Raw genomic sequence first — 6,697 nt, forward strand, 5'->3', positions numbered from 1 at the left:
TGCCAAGAGTGTGCAAAGCAGTAATCAAAGCAAAAGGTGGCTACTTTGAAGAAACTAGAATATGACATATTTTCAGTTGTTTCACACTTGTTTGTTATGTATATAATTCCACATGTGTTAATTCATAGTTTTGATGCCTTCATAGTCATGAAAATAAAGAAACTCTTTGAATGAGAAGGTGTGTCCAAACTTTTGGTCTGTACTGTATATATATAGACCCTGCCCCCCCCCCCTACATTGTCCCAATAGAAATAGACTATTACTAATAGAGCAATAAGGGGCAGGGAGTGGACCTGTCTCAGAACTTGAAGTATATGTCTATGGGGGGTTTTGTACTGTATGTATAAACACCAGCACATCCACCTGTGCCCCCTCCTCTCCACATTGCAGTATTATGTGTCTTTTTACAGTTACACACAATGTAATGAATGCTGCAGCTACATGTCGGCTCACCAGCAGGTTGGTTCAGGGTTTTGGATCCTTGTATTTAATCAGTTACACAGAGCTGAGGGCCACACGGTGCTCTCATTACTCCTGAGAGCACCGCCTACAAGTCAGCTGACCAGTCACGAGCAGAGCACCCCCCTGCTTATTGGCCAGCTGACAGTTCTCACAGGTAGAAGCTAATGCTGGCAGCAGTGGCAAGTAGCAGGGGGCTTCAGGAGGAGTACTCAGGAGGGCTGGAATCTATCTGTCCAGCATCTGTATGTGGTGTGTATTCAGGTCGGAAAGGGGGCGGGGCCATCCAACCTGGCCAGGCCTCCGAAGCTCACGGGCCCCATAGCAACTGCGTGGTCTGCCGCTATTGACGGTACGCCACTGCACTTACTAATGTATTGTGATTGTCCATATTGCTTCCTTTACTGGCTTGATTCATTTTCCCATCACGTTATACACTGCTCGTTTTAGGGGTTACGACCACCCAGTAATCCAGCAGCGATGGCCATGCTTGCACACTATAGAAAAAAAGCGCCTCCCTCTCTGGTGGCCGGGACTGTGGAACTGCACCTAGGCTGGTGCTTTTTCCTATTGTATTCAAGCATGGCCACCAATGCGGGATTGCAGGGTGGTCGTAACCATGAAAGCAAGCAGTGTATAATGTGATGGGAAAATGAATCCAACTGGCAAACTAAGCAATATGGACAATCACAATATTTTAGTAAGTGCCTTGTATTAACTCTCTCTACATGAAAAATGTTTTTTTATGGAGGTGAGACAACCCCTTTAATAGCGTTACTCCTAGTCAGTTTTCATACATCTTTACTTGGAAAAACTGCTCGATAGAATGCTCTGCAGATGTACACCTGGAGGAGCAGAACAGTGCCTGCATGACGCAGAGCTGATACGCACCTCTGTCTGTAGCACATAGCCTGTGAATCACACTGCAGCATTTTATGGGGAGGTCGAGTACATTCTTTAGAAGTTTCAAAACGACAGCATCCCGTATGTTGTAACAGTCAGGCTGTCAGAGCATGCTGGAATTTGTGCTTGCGCAACAGAGGGCCATAGGTTGGTAATCAGTTCTGTGTAGTATGTTTCCCATTTTACTCACTCACTGCTCAGCATCTGCTAAGAATAACAGTTTTGCAGAACCAGTTACACAGCCTTTCCTGCTTGTACGTGCTGCTTAATAAAATATTTGTTTGAACATTAGTTGGATGGATATAGTTGGATTTGTAAATTTTATGTACTATAGAAAAGCATTGAAAACATCAGCTGCTCATTGTAGGTACATCTAACGCATTTCTCCCTGACTGCGTGGGACTATGGTAGGTTCATCGGGGGTAGAGCTGATGTCCTTCGTGGGTTCTGCACATACCCTGATTTGAAATACTTTGAAATACAAGAAACATTGGGAAAGGAGTGCGATAGTGCCACTCGTCCTCTCTCACAGTGTGTTAATGGTCCTACTAGGGGCACTGTGACTGTCACTGTTTTGGTGTCACTGCTATGGGAGGGCACTGGGCAGCATGCCGCAGGGGTGTGTGTGGCCACAATAGCTGATTCACACAAGCACTGTACACATGAAATGCAGTCTTTACAGCTGGCATATACAATTCTCAAGGCTGTTTATGAGAGGCAGAGCTTTCTCTCTTCTTTAATCATAACACTGCCACCCCCAGCTTGCGTTCTTCCAGCAATATTTGCAGGGTGTTTTTTATCTGTTGATGTTTCTCACCTGACATGCCAACGTCCATCCTTTCAATGAAGCAGAAAACATGACTCATTGGAGAAGGCAACCCTTTGCCAATCAGCGGAGGTCCAATTCTTATACTTCCATGAAAATCACAGCTGATGCAACTTCGTTAGCAGAGGTGCAATGACCATCCACCTGCTTTGAAGCCCCATACACTGTAAGGTTCAGTGAACTGTTGTTATAGTCACACGTCTGGTGGTGAGCTGCTCCACTGTAGAGTGTTGGACCACTGTTGCGCACCTTCATAGCCGACGTTCACCTCTCATATCAATGACAGGTGGTGCTCTGCAGTTTCCACGTTGCTCTTTCGCAATAGTGACTATTGTACACTCACAGTCCAATTTCCCCACAGCAGCATGAGAACAATTCACAAACCGCGCAGTTTCAGAAATACTGCCACCCTCGGCCCAAAAGCCAATAATCATCCCTTTTTGCCACTCTGATAAATTAACCCTTTTACCCATGACAGCAATGAGGGATATGTGTGCAGACAACTTATCGCACACTGTATATATCCACAAAGCCATCTCGCAACACGTGATTTCTTACATGACCTATGCCGAAGAATGCACAGAGAATGATACCAATCACTGATAACACCTCCGCTGTGTACAGCTATCAGTGACTGACAGCTATCTATGTATACACACTTACACAGAGAATGATATCAATCACTGATAACACCTCCCCTGTGTACAGCTATCAGTGACTGACCGCTATCTATGTATACACACTTACACAGAGAATGCTATCAATCACTGACAACACCTCCCACTGTGTACAGCTATCAGTGACTGACAGCTATGTATGTATACACACTTACAGAGAATGCCATCAATCACTGATAACACCTCCCCTGTGTACAGCTATCAGAGACTGACAGCTATGTATGTATACACACTTACACAGAGAATGCAATCACTGATAACACCTCCCCTGTGTACAGCTATCAGAGACTGACAGCTATGTATGTATACACACTTACACAGAGAATGCTATCAATCACTGATAACAACACCTCCCCTGTGTACAGCTATCAGTGACTGACAGCTATGTATGCATACACACTTACACAGAGAATGCTATCAATCACTGATAACACCTCCCACTGTGTACAGCTATCAGTGACTGACAGCTATGTATGTATACACACTTACACAGAGAATGCTATCAATCACTGACAACACCTCCCCTGTGTACAACTATCAGTGACTGACAGCTACCTCTGTATACACACTTACACAGAGAATGCTATCAATCACTGACAACACCTCCCCTGTGTACAACTATCAGTGATTGATATCTATGTATACACACTTACACAGAGAATGCTATCAATCACTGATAACACCTCCCCTATGTACAACTATCAGTGACTGACAGCTACCTCTGTATACACACTTACACAGAGAATGCTATCAATCACTGACAACACCTCCCCTGTGTACAGCTATCAGTGACTGACAGCTATCTATGTATACACACTTACACAGATAATGCTATCAATCACTGATAACACCTCCCCTGTGTACAACTATCAGTGACTGACAGCTACCTCTGTATACACACTTACACAGAGAATGCTATCAATCACTGACAACACCTCCCCTGTGTACAGCTATCAGTGACTGACAGCTATGTATGTATACACACTTACACAGAGAATGCCATCAATCACTGATAACACCTCCCCTGTGTACAGCTATCAGAGACTGACCGCTATCTATGTATACACACTTACACAGAGAATGCTATCAATCACTGACAACACCTCCCCTGTGTACAGCTATCAGTGACTGACAGCTATCTATGTATACACACTTACACAGAGAATGCCATCAATCACTGATAACACCTCCCCTGTGTACACCTGTGTACAGCTATCAGTGACTGACAGCTATGTATGTACACACTACTAAATCAGAGCGCACCGCTCAAAGCTAGGGAGGAGCGCATTCTCTCTGGCTATGAGCGGTGCGCTCTGATTGGATGCGCTCACAGCCAGGGAGAAGAGAACCGCTCCAGTCTCTGCCTAGTATAACCAAGTCGGCTAATTAGAATATAAGGCGCTTAAATCAACGGGGGCCAATCAACAGGGGCCAACAGCGGACAAAGTTTGAAAAAAAAAATAAGTGCAATGACATCAGTGGGGGCCGCCCTAATTAGACTAGGGCTAAACAGATGCAAGGTCCTCTTTAACACTTATTTGCAACAGCTCAAAATAAGAAAGACATTTTTTTTTGTGATTTTCATGCATGTGTACAAATGGTGGAGCTGCTTTTTATGTGGAAAAACATATCTAACCCCTAATCTAGATCCTCAAATCATAGCTTAGAGGTTAAGAATTTCCATTGAAAAGAAACTACAAACTGTTAACTGGGGTACTTAATGCTAAAAGTTTTAAACAATAATTGGCTTTCTATGAATCTGGAGCTGTTTTATGGCTCTGTAACCTTTTACTTCCAAAATATAAGCTAGAAAGGTCACTTGTTACCAGTCGAGTTATTTTTTCACAGAACTGAGCAACTAAAGATCAAGGAAAAATTCTCTAATACAAATTGGTTCCCCGTTGTTAGATTACTGTGTTTGAAGGAAACTAAGCCATTGTTAAAATACTATGCAGGCACATGTAAGAAGACAGACGAAGGCTAGGTTTACAGGTCATGTTAGCCCCAATTAGACCAGTGTAGGCATGTGGAGAATTGTTCTGAGATGTTCATTTACACACAAAAATGTTTTATTATGATTGGAACCTGAAATTTTTTTTTCCTCCACCAAAATAAAAATTACCAGGAGTGAGCTGCACTACCAAGCACAGCTACCTGTACGGACAAGCCGCTGTGCCTATAAAATGGTCCATCATGCTGATTAGTGTAGATATAGCTCCCAAAGTTGGACCCTCACTGATCAAAACCTGATGGACTATCCTATAGATACTTTAGGTCAATAGTGTTTCTGTCCAGGAAAATCTCTTTAACCCTTTCCCCTCTGTATGCGTTTTGGGCCTTAGTGACCACTTTGCGGCATAAATAACATGTCAATTATTACAGAGATACCAAATATATATATATATATATATATATATATATATAAAAAAAGAAAGTCCAACGGGAGCACCAACCTGGCAAGTGGGTGCAATGTCCAAAAGGGGGGCAACGGCAATCCCCAATAGTATAATCGAATAGAAAGCAGGACTGCACTCCAATATGTGATGAAAAAATCAAAGCAGTTTATTCACCCATGTTATGGCAAAGTTTGCGACGTTTCAGCTCTTGCGAGCCTTTCTCAAGCATAGAGACAGTGAAAGTGAGCACATTTAAAGCATTACAAAAAGTGTTACTCCCATCAGGGTGTGGTTACAATCATCTTAAATTACAGACATGTGTTACAATTATAAAGTGCATGTTTAACATAGTGACTAGTGTTATACGTTCTATCATACCAGGATACTATCCCTCTTATATAGAACAAGACATATATAGAACTTGTGCTCCAATTAGAATCATAAAACAGTGCAGACCTACTGAATGGGGATCCCAGGAGTGAAACTCGGAAAGCCATGGAGCCCACATATACCATCATGTTCCCTATGCGTCTCGATCTCCTCAATGCGCATGCCCAGAGCAACAACATCATGTGAATCACAATGAGAGAATAGTGCGCATGCGCTCTATAGGGTAACATCTACCAGCGCCATTTTAGTTCAGGGAAAAGTGCCCTAAATGTCCGTTCTATATTCATCACGTAAATGATAACTATACAGAGTATGTACTCAAAGCCGTGACTATAGAACGCAACACATAGAGAATGTGCAACAGACCGCAGCAGGGATCTCCTACAGATACCAGCATCAGGACCGGGATCCCCACCTCTCGGGAGGGACACCGGACTATGGGGCCGTGTACGTCGGAAGGGGACATCTCCATGAACCCCGCCGACCTACCTAACCCACTTGCTGGAAAAAGCGGTCATAGAGGGATTATCCCTCAACATTACAGAAAACAGCAGCGCACTATAGCTTGATAATGTGTCTGGAGTAGCGCATATACGATAGGACACCGTAGTTGGTACTGGGCTGCACCGCTTCCAACAAGTTAAAGTCCAGGGATCCGCATCCAGCATCGTGAGAGTTAAAAATTCTAAAAGGCAAGAAAAAATGGATCCCCATTCAGTAGGTCTGCACTGTTTTATGATTCTAATTGGAGCACAAGTTCTATATATGTCTTGTTCTATATAAGAGGGATAGTATCCTGGTATGATAGAACGTATAACACTAGTCACTATGTTAAACATGCACTTTATAATTGTAACACATGTCTGTAATTTAAGATGATTGTAACCACACCCTGATGGGAGTAACACTTTTTGTAATGCTTTAAATGTGCTCACTTTCACTGTCTCTATGCTTGAGAAAGGCTCGCAAGAGCTGAAACGTCGCAAACTTTGCCATAACATGGGTGAATAAACTGCTTTGATTTTTTCATCACATATTGGAGTGCA

The sequence above is a fragment of the Bufo bufo genome, chromosome 3 (assembly GCF_905171765.1).
Source record: "Bufo bufo chromosome 3, aBufBuf1.1, whole genome shotgun sequence".
Lineage (NCBI taxonomy): Eukaryota > Metazoa > Chordata > Amphibia > Anura > Bufonidae > Bufo > Bufo bufo.